General features: G+C 34.4%; 2 long non-coding RNA genes across 6 annotated transcripts in view; one reads left to right on the top strand and one right to left on the bottom strand.

Annotated features, from left to right (window-relative positions):
• The window catches only part of LOC102152399, a 49323-nt gene extending 33699 nt beyond the window's left edge, over nucleotides 1–15624 (top strand). For 2 of the 4 annotated variants that reach the window (XR_005357305.1, XR_005357304.1), the window contains exons 4-6: nucleotides 7096–7254; nucleotides 11333–11472; nucleotides 15241–15624. This is a non-coding gene — a long non-coding RNA (uncharacterized LOC102152399). The remainder of the gene's footprint in view (nucleotides 1–7095; nucleotides 7255–11332; nucleotides 11473–15240) is intronic. The other 2 variants (XR_005357306.1, XR_005357307.1) reach the window with 1 other exon arrangement.
• The window catches only part of LOC106558642, a 54866-nt gene continuing 40872 nt past the window's right edge, over nucleotides 3488–17481 (bottom strand). The window contains exon 4 of one of the 2 annotated variants that reach the window (XR_005357309.1): nucleotides 3488–3673. This is a non-coding gene — a long non-coding RNA (uncharacterized LOC106558642). The remainder of the gene's footprint in view (nucleotides 3674–17481) is intronic. The other variant, XR_005357310.1, reaches the window with a different exon arrangement.

Here is a 17481-nt window from a genome sequence, read left to right as displayed (position 1 = left end):
ATATTCCAAGCTCTTTCTGAGTGTGTAGCCAGGAATTTACCACCCCATGGCACCACAATATGGCAGAGAAAACTAGTGTTTTTTTGCAGACCTGGGTAAGTTCTGGAGATCTGCTATGCAACATTATGCCATAAGTTAACAATACTGCATTATACACTTAAAAATACGTGGAGGATAGATCTCATGTTAAATGTTCTTACTAAGTAAAATAGAAGAAGGAGGAGGAGGAAAAGGAGGGGAGGATGAAAAGAAGGGGGAGGAGGCGAGGGAAAGGAGAAGGAGAAGAAATGCTATTTATAAATTCTTTAAGAATGGTGCTTCTTAGCTGAGGATGGTATCAGATTTCTCTGAGAAATTGTTTAAAGTACACATGATATATGCCCAAGCATAATACCTGGACTTTTGTTTATAAACTGAGGTCTGAAGTCAAGGAAAAGCTATGCTTAATTTGGAAAAATCTACCCACTGAGATCACTATGTTTACCTCTGGCTGGAAACCACTCTTCTTCAAAGCATGAAATTCACCCGTGAAATAAAACCAGACCATTAGTCAGAAGCGTATGGAACTATATTCTTTGTAGCTGTCTTTCCTCCCCATATTACCTAACCACAAATTATGCCATTGGCTTTGTCTGGGTCAACTCTTTCCTGTCCCTTCCTTATGTGCTTAATTTCCAGTCTGCTTTCCTCTGTTCTTCAGTTAGAGATACTTTCAGCATCATTACCAAAATGCATGTTGATCTTTCCTGCTGAGCATTCTAAGAAGGATGCATTTTTTGAAACAGAACTTTCATTGAGTATTTTCAAAGCCTGGGATTGGCTTGCTTCTAACTGCCTCCATCTGTTGCTGTTCCCTAGATAGAACGACCTGTGTCACTTCATAGTGAGATCCATATGTCCACAGGGCATTTTCTTCTTCCACCCCATTCCTTGAGATTGTAGAGTGGAATCCATGATTCCTTCCTTAAATGTTTGCTAAAGTAGTGCCATTTGATGTGGAACCCTTCTTCATTATGCTAGACTCTCTCAGTGTAGCATGGGTTACAAAGTCTCAGAACAAGTGTGGTCTCAGGACTAGCAGTATCAATATTACCTGGGAACTTATTAGGAATGGGAAGTTCTTGGACCCTAGTCCAGACCACAGAACCAAAAACTTGAGATATCCAGCAATTTTCAACTTATCAAAGCCTAATTCTGAGACATGTGAAGTTGGAGTACCACTGTCTTAGAATGTAGTCATTCTTAACCAGGAGTACAAATCAGAAATTTGCCTTTCCTGTCTTCATCCATTAAGTGTCATTTGCCAATGTAAAAATAAAAACATTTCCAACTATTTTTTTTTAAGATTTTATTTATTTATTCATGAGAGACATAGAGGCAGAGACACAGGCAGAGGGAGAAGGAGGCTCTATGCAGGGCTCTATGAACCCGACGTGGGACTCAATCCCAGGTCTCCAGGATCAGGGCCGAAGGCAGAGCTAAACTGCTGAGCCACCCGGGCTGCCTGATTTCCAACTATTTTTAAAGTTATTTAGTGGAGCAGCATCACTCAAATTCAGAACCATTTTCCATGAATCTAAGGGACTCAGACAGTCCCTAAAATCCCCGTCCTATTATCCTAAAGGGCACAAGACAACCTATTGGAACTGCTATTTAAATACTCTAATAGCACATGAATAAGATATAGGCAAGTGATAAACACTTGCCAACATGCTTTCTGTTCTAACAATAAGAGCTTCCTCAAAGGAATTCACTTTATGTATAAATCTTTATTACATAGTAATAAAAATATGTAGGCCAAACAAGAATGTTATAAACTGAAAAAGTTATTAAACATAGAAATTAGAAGGAAATAAACCACATATTCTAAAAATAACCTATTTGGCGGGGGGCACATTTGGGGGGCTCAGTTGGTTAAGTGTCTGCCTTTGCCTAAGGTCATGATCTCAGGGTCTGGGGATTAAGTCCCATGTTGGGCTCTTTGCTCAGCCAGGAGTCTGTTTCTCCCTCTCCCTCTCCCTCTCCCTCTGTGTGCTCTCTCTCTCTCTCTCTCTCTCAAATAAATACAATTTAAAAAATAAAATAAATAAAAAATAAAAATGACCTATATTTAAAACACCTTTTAGAAAGTAATGAAAAATTTAAGTATTACTTGTAATAGCATATGTATTATATAGATCATGCTTTCAAAGTTTTGCCTGAGTGGCTATCACAGCTCTGCCTCAAGCAATTCTTCAATTTCTATGTTGTAATTTCAATGTGAAACTCCTGGAAGAAAATATAATTAAGTGACTGATGCAGGCTTCTGAGTTGGCTATGTCACAGACAGCAAGTCAAAATGAGTGATTGTTTCTTTACCCCAAAGGGAAAGACAACAGCACGCTGGGATCATTTTCATTCCATGAGAGACAGACCATGTCCATCCTCCTGGTATCATCTTGAAATGCCAGGAAAAGAACTGATATGAGAATAACAGTAGTCTTACTTCTGCTTCTCAAACTTTGGGCAAGTCATTGAACATCAAGCAGTTGCTATGAAACTGTTTCTCAGTTTTAAATTATCACCCCCTACCCACCCACAAGAGATTTTTCAAAAAAACTTTCCAGTCTCCACCTCCCACCACCTTAATCAGACTCTTTAGAGCTAATGTCTGGGCAAGTACATTCCCTAAAAATTCTGAGGGGTTTCTGATTTGTACAACTGGTTCATAATGACTATATTCTAAGACAATGATACTCAAACTTCACGTTTTAATCACCTGGAGGTTTTGATAGGTTGAAAACTGCTGGACATCTCAAGTTTCTGATTCTGTGGTCTGGACTACGGTCCAAGAATTTTCATTCCCAATAAGTTCCCAGGTAATAGTGATACTGCTTTTCCTGGAACCACACTTCCAAAGCATTGTTCTGAGATCTTGTAACTCAAAGTGTGGTAACCTGGCAACTTGTTAGAAAATCTTATCTAGGAGATTGTTAAAATGCAGAATCAGGGGATCCCTGGGTGGCTCAGCAGTTTAGCGCCTGCCTTTGGCCCAGGTTGTGATCCTGGAGTCCCTGGATCGAGTCCCATGTCGGGCTCCCTGCCTGGAGCCTGCTTCTCCCTCTGCCTGTGTCTCTGCCTCTCTGTCTCTCATGAATAAATAAATAAAATCTTTTAAAAAATGCAGAATCATAGGCTGTACTCCAGAACAACTAAATTGTAACCTACTTTTCTTTTTAACAAAATCCCCAAGTGATTCATATGCATAATAAAATTTGAGAAGAACTTGTCTAAGTTTTCTTGAAATTTCTATGATTTGAATTTTCATAATGAGCTGTTGGCCTGCTCATATCAATGACATATATTTTATCAATATACTACAAAAGCAATAATTAGCTTTATTTTTTAAAGCACTTAAAATCAAAATTAACTTCTATTAAAATATTAGTAAATATTTCCTTTTTTTTTTTTAACTTTTATTTAACCACCACCATTTCCTGATCTGATATTTGAACATAATTTAGTTTTATCTTGAGGTTCTTAGAAGTGGTTTCTTTCACAACTTGGCTCTTGGCACACTCAAGGTTCTGCTTAAATGACTCATTCATTCACGTAGTTCCCGCTGTGTCTTACAGTGCATTCGTGCATTCATATTTTATGTTGGCTCTTTTATCCTTTCTCCGTCTACTTCCTGCTGGGGTGTTTAGGGAGATTAGTTCATAAAATTAGTATATATAAGATATTACCAAGAAGTCCTCCTACAGCAAATATTTTACAACATTGAGTCAACAAAGAATTATCTCAAAAAAAAAAAAAAAATAAAAAAAAAAAAAAAAAAAAAAAAAAAAGAATTATCTCTCATCTGCCTTCCACCGCCTACCTTAAGAACTTAATTTTTTTTTAATTTCCCTAAAAACAGGTGTGTATAGTGCTATGTAAAACTTCATATTTCCTGTTTTATTTAACTAGCTATTATTTTCAGTGAAGCTCCTAGAATACTTGTAATTTTGGCATTGGGTATCAGTGGAATTAGACTATCACAAATATATATGTATAATAGTTTAGTAAATTTATAACCAAAGTTCCTGTTCTTTCTGCAGTATTACTTTTATGCCTCATTTTCAAGCATTGTATCTCCTGTAAAGTTGGACCAGGATAAGTGAGGAATTTGCATAGCCTGGAGCACAAGTGCCTCCTTAGAAGCTATGTCCTGGATTCCTCAGTTACCTCACCTCTTATCCTGCCCCAATCTTCTGTAATAGTTATCTGTCACTGTGTAACAAATTATCCCAAATCTTAATGGTTTAAAACAACCGATATTTCTTATTACACAGTTGTGGGGGCCAGCACTCACTCGAGGAAAGGGGATTGCAGAAGAATGTGACTATCAGGCATCAGGGATCATTAGGGTCATCTCAGAAGTCTTCTCACCAACTCCCTCTTACACTCTTTAGAAAGCTATCCCTAGTTCTTTTCTGTCTACTTCACTTCCTCCTTCTCCCCCTCTGCCCCCTTTCTCTTCTTTTTCTAATCCAACATATATCATCATGCCTGGCAAAAAGGAACATTGTACCTATTGGTAAATGGATGGACTTGGAGTTTCATTATTTTACTATTTATTTGAAAGCTTTTTTTTCTTTTTTTGTCTTTTTTTTTTCATCATCATAAGTGTACTCTTTAATCCCCATCCCTTATTTTCCCCATTCCCCTACCCATCTCTCCTCTGGTAACCATCAGTTTATTCTCTGTAGTTAAGGGTCTGTTTCTTGTTTTTTTCTCTCTCTCTTTTCTCTCTCTCTTTTTCTTTTGCTCATTTGTTTTGTTTCTTAAATTCTACATTTGATTGAAATTGTATGGTATTTTCCTTTCTCTGACTTATTTCATTTAGCATAGTATTCTCTAGCTCCATCAACATTATTACAAATGGCAATATATCATTCTTTTTTATGGCTGAATAGTATTCCATTATATAAATAATATTCATATATATATATACATTACTTCTTCTTTATTCATTCATCTATCAATAGACACTTGGGCTGCTTCCATAGTTTGGCCATTATAATAATGCTTCTATGAACATAGAGGTGCATGTATCCCTTTGAATTAGTGTCTTTGTTTGGATTATTGTATTTACTTTAAAAGATTTTTAAGTTATTTCATATATTCTAAAAAGCAGGAAATCTGCTCCTGCAATCTGGGAGCTAATCTGGTATTACCAAATAGGCCTTGGTGTCACCATGACATCACCTGGGACTCAGAGCTAGCCCGCAGTGTTCTTTCATTAAATGTAAACATTTCACAGGACATCATCATTTAAGACCATTCAGTGACTAATGAAGTCAAACAAAAAAAGACCACTGTCCAAATGACAAAAATGACCACTCATATCCTTATTCTGACTGATTATGAGTAGACTGTGACTTCATTACCAGCTATAGCATTACTCTTTCTTTGTCTTCTCATTTTCTAAATGAGAGTTATTAAGATACCCAATGATAGAACTATCCTAAGTCCCTAAGAGCATCCAACCCACAGCAAAGCCTTACTACCTCGAAACCTCCTCAAAATCACTTAACCCGAGCCCAACTCTTGCAATAAGCCCTTTCTAACATACTCTAATGGAGACACTGTCCATGTGTCCCTTTCACTCTCATGATGACAATTCATAAAATTAACTTTCTTTAACTACAGCTGCCCTATAGCCAAAGACAGCTGGTCTTTGGCTATAGGGCATTGGTCTTTTCAGTCACTCATCTTAAAAGTGATATAAATTAACCATTATGTACTATTTAGGAAGTATTTGTTTGCGATTATATAATGGTCTTTGTTTCTTTTATTATTTTTTTCAAAACTTGATTTATGAAAATAAAATAAAGATAGTAGTGTTCTATTTCACTTGCTGTAGGCACATGAGATTTCTGATGACGGGTCATCTGGTTCTGAACAGCCATTAAGCCAATACTATAACCAGAGTGAAAAACACTAGCCTCATTCTCTTTTGATTCTTACCTGTTCAATTACTCCTATTTCCAAGTGCACATGGGTAACACTGAACACAGTACTGATTGCCAACAAGAATTGAAATATATTTCCCTAGGAAATCACCACAGTATTGTTCTACCACTGTAATTTTGGCCTATTTTCTCCAAAAGCACTCTACCTATGTGACCTTAGCCCCTGACTAAGCAGGAAATAGTTACATTGGAGTCTAATATTCCCAATCTTTAAGTCAATCCATGATAGAAAGTTTAGCATTTATAGAGGTATGTTACCTCCTTTGTAGTTCCGGGATATTTTTAAATGTAAAACTTGCATAAAAAAACTAAATGCTATTAAACTGAATTCCATACCTATAATTAAATTTTTCTGAGCTTTAGATTAGTCATATGTAAAGAAATAAAAGTTGGCATAACAAAGTACTTACATTGCTGCAAGGCAGCCAGCTTTTATTAATGGTGGGTTGAATATAAATTGAGCTCACTATCTTTAGGCGTATAGATAATTAAAGAAAGTATAACAGTGCCATTGTTTGATGACACCTCTGATTTAGTCATTTTAATTTCATTAAATTGTGTTCGACATTTTTTAAAAGATATTGTCGAGCAATCAATCAGAAAATCATACATGATTCTTGCTACTTGTCTTGGTAATAAAAGTGAATTGGATCTATGACTCAATCATTTTATAGGTGGTCAGTCATTATAAATGTATTTTTTATTAAATTTATTATAAATGTTAAATTTCTTAGATTGTAATGGGAATGAACCTACACTTTGTAACTATTGGATTTTCTTTTTCTTTTTGTATGAGAAGTAAATAGTTAAGAAGTAATAGAAATTCTACAAAACCAAGTAAAGCAGAAGAAAAAAAATATGCCTTAGGTATACAACAACAAACACTATTTTTGTACCAAAACAATAGTGATGTTCTGTAAAGAAGTCTAATTTTTTTTAGATAGGGGAGTGGGAGTTGCTTGCTTTTTGTTTTGTTTTCTGTTTCTGCTTTTTAAAATCCAGACATAACCTTCCTTAGGTCATAGTATTAAAAGATTAAATCACCATGTAAAATATCAACCAAAAAAGAGTGATCAAAAGTGTTGGCCATATGTTTCAGGGTACATGATAGCTGGCAGAGGAAAAGGGACATTAAATTTGTCACTAAATTTTGAGAAGAATGTTTTCTAAGTGTTCCAATCAAAAGTAAACGTGTTTCCAGGATTTGAAAATAGAAGAGGATGAAAAGATCTCTAAAGCATAAATCTAATAAATGTTGGTAAGTGATGCCAATGAAGAAAAAAGAGTGAATATGATATCTTAAAAATCATCAGTAGGGTGGCTCTAGCAGGACAAAATTTAATAAAAGTTAAAAAAAAGTAAATGGAGAAAAAGGCACATAATTTAGGATGAATATAAGAAAGGCACAGATGTCTCAGAATAGTTTCTAGAAATAGAAATCCTAGAATAACCTGAGGCTTGTGAAAAAAGGTAAAGGCAAGAAAATGGTATTTTTCCCTTATGTTTGGAGATGTAAGAAAAGGAAGAGTTACAGCCATTGCTTAGCACAGATGATGTAACATGATGGATGACAAAATGAGAAGCTTCTCAAATTTTGTTTTTATCATCTTCTCTATTCATGCTTAAATCGATGATCTTCAGACAAAAAAGTTTAGAATGAACTTTGGAACAAGAAAAAGGGTGCTGAACATTAGTAGCAGGAGCTCTTAGTATTTCTATAGCTGGAGGTAAATCCTAAATAGTCTTTGGAAATGTATTTTATCACTTCATGTGGTGCCTTATATTTAAAATATTTTCCCCAATAATTTAATGCTGGTAGTTTTATTACCAAAAATCTCTCTGTTTTACAGCCACATTCCAGTGCTAGTTACACATATTTTTTGTCTCTATTGTAATTAGGTAATTTATCAATTTAAGGATATTGCCTGTCTATGACATTAGTTGTTTTGGGTTTTTTTCACACCTGAGAAACCATTTGCTATTCAACCTTTTATTATAACTGGTAATTACCTACTCAATCCACTTTAGGCTTCATATAGATCAGTTTTATGAGACAGTATAATCTACCCATACCTTCTCTTAAATAAATACAGTCTAAGTAGAACATCATATTTGGGTTTTAATATATAAAGATACTTTAGTAGACTGAATCAAATTTACTTTTGTTATAGTTTTGGTTCCTGCATATAAACTGAAAATGGGATATATGCATCAAAATATGTTTCATCCTTTGCATTCCATGCAACAGAGATAAATGGTGATCCAAAGGCTCTGACACAGTATCTTGTTTGAAAAAGTCTTCATTAGCAGTGAAGAGAGCAAGGGAATGAAAATAGGGATTCAAGAAGCAGAGAATGCTTGATTATCTACAGTGATGAGAAAATGGGTGAAAAAGATGGGTAGCTTGAAATGAGGGATGGGGAACGATCATAACTAGGGTCTTGAGACAAATGAGGAATGTTTGCAGTCTGCTGTTGAGCAAGAGTAAGGCAGATGCCTGCTACCAGGAGATAATGCCAGAAAAGGGAGGAAAAGTCAACTAAGGATGTGAGGAAGGAGCCCAGAAAAAGAGCCTCGTGTAGTGGCTCAACTAAGGAGAACTTATGATAGAACCACAGGCAAAGAATACATGGCTTCAAATCCAGCTCAGACTATTTTCTAAAAGAAGGAAAAATATGATCTTTGCTGACACAAACATGAAATGTGGGTGTATAATTTTCTGTATATGAGGGTGAGGGAATTCCAGGATGGTCATTATTAAAGCCACTTTGTGTTACTAGACATTGTCCTCCTCACTGTGGCCTTCTTGAGGTGAGGGGATGTCAGTCTTCATCACTGCATAACAAAGTGTCCCTCATAGAATGAGTATTGAATATGTATGGGATTGAATCTTAAGTCTAGTTTAGCAAGAATAGAAAATTTTGGAAATACAAAAATGCCTAAAGAAGAAAAAGAAACTCACACTTTAACATTTCTATGTAGTAGGTAAGTTTAATTTTCAGTGCAATTCTTCTTTTTTTAGCTTTTTTTTTTTCTATGCACTTGTATAATTTTACGTTTTTTGATAGCTCGGGGAATTGCAAAAAACAGTAAATACATTCATTTTCACTAAATATATTGTGACCATTTATTAGCCATTTAGTCTTTCTCTAAACCATGAATTTAACATCATGGCTGCATATTAGTTCATAAATTCATAATAATAATAATTATTATTATAATTATAATAATGTTATAAGTGGCAGTTGTGGTCATAGAAGGAACAATAGTAGCAATAAAAGCAGTAGTTGTCAACAAATCCAAATATATTACATACTTATTGTATGCAGAGCAAATCCCAAAAGTACTCTATATGTATCATTTTAATGTTCTAAAGGCACTATAGTATGGATATTATATGTCATCCACTTTATAAATGGAGGGAACAGACTTTTAGAGGCCAACTAATTTGTACGCTTAGGTGTGTTAAATATACCAATGTTCAACCCTAGCCGAGACCGATTGAATTAGAATGTGTGGAGTCATTTCCAGGATCTATATATTTAAGAAGCAACATGGATGACTCCCAAACTGCCCATTTTGGAAAACACTTTGGCAATGTTTTCACCAGATTTATCTAAGATTTAAACCTGGTCTGATGCCAAAGGCCTTAGCACTATACTCTACTGCATCTCAAAGTGTAGCTCACCATGATTTAAGCAGTCTCATTTTGGTGTATTTAGATTATTTATATCTTTATATAACTAGTGCTGAGATGAGAACCTCATACAGTAGAATTTTTTTCAGATTATTGTTTAGTATCAAATTCTATAACTAAAAAAAAAGTAATAAACATTACAATTTAGCTATTTCCCTATCAGAAAGGGAGACAGAACGTAAAGACTGCTAACTCTGGGAAACGAACTAGGGGTGGTAGAAGGGGAGGAGGGCGGGGGGTGGGAGTGAATGGGTGACGGGCACTGGGGGTTATTCTGTATGTTAGTAAATTGAACACCAATAAAAAATAAATTTAAAAAAAAATTTAGCTATTTCCCATAGTAATCAGATGAGATAGCAGGAGGTCACCATAGATTCTACTGATAGTAGCAAACTTGAAAATTACAGTGATGACAAGAGAGAAGGAGAGAGAAAGAGATTTAGTTCATATTTGAATTTAATCTCCCAAAACACTATTAGGTCAGTTATGTACATTTCATCATACTCTGAGTCCTCATTCTTTTTTTTTTTTTTTAAGGTTTTATTTATTTATTCATGAGAGACAGAGAGAGAGAGAGAGGCAGAGACACAGGCAGATGGAGAAGAAGGCTACATGCAGGTAGCCTGATGTGGGACTCAATCCCAGGACTCCAGGATGAGGCCCTGGGCTAAAGGCAGTGCTAAACCGCTGAGCCACCCGGGCTGCCCTGAGTCCTCATTCTTAAAGTAACTTTTTTACCCCATTTTTATGAATGAAACTCCCTCAGAACTTTTTAAGCTTTACATTTTTCTATAATATCATTTAAAGTTGGTGATAATTTTAACATTAAAGATAAGATGCATGAGAAAACTAAAAGAATACCTACAAATAAAGTAGGTAGCTTATTCTTTGTCCTTCTGAAAATATAAATGGCAAAGGACAAAAATCATGTGACATATTAAGTCCTATTGGGGCATTTTTTAATAACTAAAATAGAGTCATCCTATAAAAGAGAGTAGAAACAGAAAATTATTTGTAAGGTATTTATGATATAAAGTTTATAGTAAAACCTATTTTATAAAAAAATGTATAAAAATAAAATCGGAAAGAGATAGTAATGGCATTCCTGTCTACATTTATTTTTGTCTCTCTTTTTAAAACAAGTTATAAATTATTTGGATACTTTTTTTTAGCTCTTATTATTTACTATCTATACTATAAAAGTTGGATAAAACAGATCTTAAATTTATCCACTTTCAATCTGGAGAGCAGTTCTGTTACTCTGTAGAATATATTGTTTGTGTCTGTCCAGAACACTTCCAAGGAAATCTCAACATAACAGTTTTGTCATATATTTTGTTTTAAACAATGACATGAATTTGCCTGACTTCTTACAATGCTGTCACAATTTTAGACTGATGATATAGCTACACTATATATTGATCTTCAGTTAAAAAAGAATGTAGGCCCAACTAGACATCAATCTCTTCCTTTATTTCCTCTTATATAAATTTTAAGGAAATAAAATTCTGTAATTTAGAAATTGTTTCCCAGGGACATAGTTGACTTTCTTTCATAAAACTTAAGTTTTCAAATCTCATGATGTAAATGTAAAACAAAAAAAATTCACATTTGACAAATTTAATAAATATTTATTTAGCACCTACTGTGGGCCAGAAAATCTACTCTAGAGCTACTTCAGTAAGTTTTAGAAGAAGGATCTAGGAATTACTGCTGGATTACATGTGGTGGAAGAAAGCAAGAGGAATCAAGGATAGATCCTAAATTTCACTTAAGTAGGTAGGTAAATATCCATGTTCATTTATAAGATGGGGAAATCTCAGAGAACAGATTTGTGGAAAAAATCAATTGTTCTAATTTAGACACATTATTTCTGAATGTCTGTTACATCCAAATAGACATATCTAGCACATGATTGTCTTCTAGTCATAAATTTAGATGAAAATTCAAGGCTGGAGAAATTGAGAGTTTTTAGTATTAGGACTCTTATTCTCATTATACTTTTACTCTCTGAAGTCACTAGGAAGATGGCACAGAGAACAAAGAGAAGAAAACAAAGTAGTTAACCCTAGAGGTCAAACAAAGGATGGGAACCTCAACAAGTGAACCTGAAATGGAGTGACCAAGGAGATAGAGGGATATCAGTAGAATGTTATCTCATAGGAACAAAGATAAGAAATCTTATAAGACAGAGTAGTTCTTTTTTTTTTTTTAATTTTTATTTATTTATGATAGGCACACAGTGAGAGAGAGAGGCAGAGACACAGGCAGAGGGAGAAGCAGGCTCCATGCACCGGGAGCCCGACGTGGGATTCGATCCCGGATCTCCAGGATCGCGCCCTGGGCCAAAGGCAGGCGCTAAACCGCTGCGCCACCCAGGGATCCCAAGACAGAGTAGTTCTGTTGAATACTATTGAGTTTAAGAAAAATTCAGACCCAATAGAACAATGAATTAAGCAACATGGAGGTCATTAGTGACTCTTACAAGAGTAGTTATAAGTTTGGAAATAATAGTTTGAAAAAAGTAGGGGAGATCAGGAAGTGGTGAAAAAAACATAGGAAACCCTAAAACTAATGTTTCAGGAAGAGGGAAATAATTAAATTCATATGGACACTTACTTTGTCTTTAACATTTATTTGCTGTTATACTTTACAGATATTATATTTTCTCTCAAAAGTAAAATATTTCCCTTTGAGAAGGGATTCTTAGGAAACCTTCATCACCTTAGGTCTGAAATATTTGAAAAATAGCCAAAAAAGCCAAGATTGAAGGAGACCAAGAAAAAGGAGAATAGTAAGCAATTAAGTCAGAAAGGTAGCATATATCTGAGCATGTAGGATCTTTGGACCAGGGTAATGATCTTAGGTTGAATCCTATGTAAAAATGAGTAACCATTGGTAAGTGTTGAGCACAAAAGTAACATGATTCAAAGTATACTTTTAAAGGATTGATTTGGTCCTCTATTGAGTGTATATATACTATAGCAAAAAAGACAGGACAAAGACTCAGTAAACATGAGATATTATTATTCATTTTATTATTTCATAGTGTCTTTTGTAGAACTACCATGGAACATACCATGAACTTTTAGAGTCACTTGATAGAGGAGGAGGGAAATTTCAAGGTGTCCACTCCAATGACCTAATCACGTCTGAAAGACCCCCGTCTCCTAATACCATCACATTGGGGGTTAGGATTTAATATATGAATTGAAGAAAGACATAAATTTTCTCTTTCTATAGCAAATTTTCTCTTGTTTGTATAGCAAATACAAACACAATATAAATTAAACACACATACATATATACGTGTTCTAGAGAATAGTCCTTTGTCAGCTATATATGTAGCAAAGATCTTCTCATACTTCATAAAATTATCTTTTTACTATCTTTAAAATAACTCTTAAGTAAACAGGGTTTGTAATTTTAAATAGTCAAGTTTACCAACTTTATGTTCTGTCTTTTTTAAAGATTTTATTGATTTGAGAGAGTGAGAGAGTAGAAGTGGAAGGGGTGGGGAGGAGCAGAGAGAGACGGAAAGGGACAAGCAGACTCCCCATTGAGCAGGGAGCCCAGATGCAAAGCTTGATCCCAAAACCCTGAGATCATGACCTGAACCAAAAGCAGATACTTAACTGACTGAGCCACCTCGGCATCTCTGTTATGTCTTGTTTAAGACTTCCTTCCTTTTCCAAAGTGATGAAAGATAATACTTTTCTGTATTATATTTTTTAAGCTTTAGAGTTGGACTTTAATTTTTTTAGATCATCTGTGACTGATTTTATAGTATGAGCTGATATAGGGGTCCAATTTTATTCTATCCTTATAGACAACTAATTATCCTAACACTATTTACTGATTAAGTTATTATTCTCTATCTTTACCACCAAATCTCCTTAAAAAATTAATTCTTGACATTAATATAACTACTTAATTTATTCTTTCTCAAGAGTACATTAGCTATTAATGACATAATTCTTCAGTAAACATTTTACAATCATATTTTTAAGTCTATCAAAAATGTAGAGACATGTTTGGCATTACATCAAATCCATAAATGAATTCAGGGAATATTGATATCCTAATGTTGAGTATTCAAAACTATAAACATGTTTTTTTTTCAAGATACTTTGAAGATTTTATTGTCTAACTTTTTATTGCTATACAGGAAACAATATATCTTGTACTTTTTATCTAGTTACCTTGCTGAACTCTCTTACGAATTCTAATATTGTAGTGGATTCCCTTTGGCATTCTCTATGTACAAAATCTATAAATAATAGCTTTTTTTCATTTTCAATCTTCATATCTTCAGTTTCTTTTCTTTCTCTCTTAGAGCAGTAGCTATAAACGCCAGTACGATACCGGGAAGAATTTATATTATCAGGCTCCCTTGTTTCAGATCTCAAATACAATGTTCTAACATTTCACTGTGAGTGGGATGTTTGCTGTATGTTTTTGTAGACTCTATCTGGTTAAAAGAATTCCTTTCTCCACTCATACTTCTATATGCGAGAATTAGAATTCATTCAATCATAAATGAATTGTGACTTATATCAAACTTTTTCTGCATCTATCCTGATGAACATACTTCATTTACTTGTGTAAAGACAACCTTTGTAAAATGACTGGAAGTGAGAGTGGAGAGTTAAAGATTTCCATGAGAGACATTTCATCTTCCCACCCTTCTGCATTCTTACCCTTTATATATAATCCCTTCGTAATTTAACCTGGATGCTTTCCTCACCCTGCCTCACTAGAATCTCCCTCCTATATCCCATATAGACATCGAATCTTTGTAGTTCTTCTCAGGAGCTCAGTAAAGTTTTTCCTACCCAACTTGTAACCAAAACACATTTTAAACTATTTTAAACCTTTCAGGGACACCCAGGTGGCTCAATCAGTTAAATGTCTGATTCCCTTGATTTCAGCTCAGGTCATGATCTCAGGGATATAAGAACAAGCCCTGCATGGGGCTTCATACTGAGCATGGAGCCTGTTCAAGATTCTCTGTCTGTCTCTCTCCCTTTTCTCTCTCTCTCAAAATAAATAAGTGAATTACTTGAAACCTTTCATAATAGCTTTTCTAAAAACAAACAAAACATAAACATGAGTTTCTTCTTCAGTTCAAATAAGATTCCACATAAGATAAAATGAAACACACTATGGTTATTATCAGCTATAGATTTTGATGTATTATTCTTATGGTCTTAAAGAAGGATATAAAATATATTCCATTTTCTCTGGAGTCAGCCTTAATGAAGCATTGACATTTAATTATTGTTCCAAATAGTCTAAGTCAGACATTAGGATGATCTGGGGCCCACTCAGCCATTTATGTGTTATTAGGTACTCAGAATATGTCTCTGGGCATAAAATTGGCCTGAATACTTAAAATTCTATTACTTCAAAATTATTTACCATGACTTTTTGGATGTTGAGGGCAGAGGGGAAAAATCATAAGGAATGCATAATATATGTTTACTTTAAGATGTTAAAAATAAATGTTTTAAATTTGTTCTCTTATGAGATTTTTTTTTTTCTCAGTTTCAGGCTAGATGGCCAAGCACATTTGCCATTTCCTATTTTAATCCTGAGAAAGAAATGTTCATCTAAGTGTGTTTCTCCTATGATGAACTTTTAGGACATCTGTCTGGGATCAGAGGTTTACTAACACATTACAAAACTGCCTGCTGAACTGTGTTGGGGAAATTTTTTCTTCACTTAAATATGTTTGAAACGGGATCTTGAGTGGAAAATCCCTGTACATGTAAAAGCATTTATTAAAATTAATAAGATCTATTTACAACATTTGTAATAGTGTCAGAGGAAAGGCAAATAATAAAACAGAATTTTTTTCTTGCCACAATAATTCTCTTGTTTGGAAAGCCTAGCTCTAAGGCTCTCATTTTATAATATGGTTAATGAGAATAAATGGGATTTAGAAAAAAAAAAATGAAGCTTATATCCTTCCTCTCCTCATTATTACCTCTGTGACCTTGAGCAAGTTGCATGTACCTCTTTGAATTTTGATTTTCTTCTTCTATAAATAGGTTTAATAACATTTACCTTTAATAATACTGCAATACTGCAGTGAGGACCAGAATTAAGGCATATATTTGACACATGTAAGTAATCAACAACTGGTAACAAGTATATTTGACAAAGAAGAAAGAAATGAACCTTTTGGAAAATAGATATTATAAAATAATTACTTTGCCTTACAAAAGAAGATTTCACTTTGGTAAAAATTTTATTTTTCAATAGTAAATTTGGCATAATAATTTCATGATTCCAGGATTTTAAAAAAATATTTTATTTATTTATTCATGAGAGACACACAGAGAGAAGCAGAGACATAGGCAGAGGGAGAAGCAAGCTCCCCATGGGGAGCCCAATGAAGGACTCAATCCCAGGACCCCGGTATCACCACCTGAGCCAAAGGCAGATGCTCAACCACTGAACCACTTAGGTGCCCCTGATTACAGGATTTTGTAAGAATTTAGTGGGATAATGGATATAAAGTGTTTATAACAGTGTCTGGTAAAGAGCAGATACTCAATAAATGGTTGCTGCTATTAATGTTATTATTAGTAATATTATTATTACAAACAGACTTCTTTTTTCAACAAGAAATTCATTCCTAAAGAGCAGATAAGTTTTGTTTAAAAATCATTGCACAGAGAGGTTGCTTAAAGTTCTGGGGCAATGTTCAGCCATTGCCAGGTGGTAACCATAGGTAATATGAAATGAACAATACAACCTAAGGCAGATCAATGCATGAAATTTTGAGTGATTTATATACAACCTAACTCAAATTTCCAGAGATAACACATTTATGGAAACAAAGTATAAATTAGTGATTGGAAGATACTGCTCAATGTTGAGAAGAGACCAATGAGATGAGAGGTAGAAGTCAAAAAGGACTTTTTTTTCATTTTTAATAATAGATGCTTTAGACAAACAACAACTAAAAGAATGTCAACTGTTGCTAATGTCAACAGTTATTCAACAATTATGTTAACAAAATGTTAACACTTCCTAATTTAGAATACAGGTGAATAATAAAATTATTTGTATTTTATTTTATTTATGCTCTTTGTATTTTAAATTTCTCAAGATCAATTTGTAAAGGTGTTAAAAATTTCAAAGAAGAGAAGCCAGGTGTATGTATGACTATCTCCAAGACTGATATAAATATAGGAGAATGCTCTTGAGATGAAGGATACTATTGAATGTTGGAAAGATAGCATTCAGAGAGAGTAGCAGGCTGGCTCAGCAATGAAAAGGAAGATTATGTGTTCTCAAAATTTGCCTGTTCCTAGCAGATGACAAAATCTGCTCAGAAGCCATGCCCTTGGGTATCATTTGCAGAATTGTTTTAAATACACCCATCATTAGGGAACCAGTTCACAGAGGTGACAGCATAAGGGAAATCATCTTTCTTTGCGATCATGTCCTGGATCTTTCCAAATAGAAGAGGTCAGCTTCAGGTCCCTTTGATGACAGCCTCACTGTTTCATCAGATATAAGCTGCATTCTTAAATGCTGAGGGGAAAATAAAGCATCCATCTGCCAAGTGTGATGCTGACCTTTCCTCTGAGAAGATTTCTTTGGACAGTAAGTACCCAGCTCTGCAGTTTGCCTTGAATTTGACATAAACAAGGTGCTGAATGGTTGTCTAAAAAAAATAATAATAAATAATAATAATAATAAAAAATAATAAGTGGCAGGCCAAGCACATTCTATGTTTCTCTCTGGGAATTCTAGTATTTTTCTTAAATGCTA

Source organism: Canis lupus, chromosome 3 (genome assembly GCF_011100685.1).
Source record: "Canis lupus familiaris isolate Mischka breed German Shepherd chromosome 3, alternate assembly UU_Cfam_GSD_1.0, whole genome shotgun sequence".
Classification (NCBI taxonomy): domain Eukaryota; kingdom Metazoa; phylum Chordata; class Mammalia; order Carnivora; family Canidae; genus Canis; species Canis lupus.
This window is presented reverse-complemented; position numbering and strand designations above follow the sequence as displayed.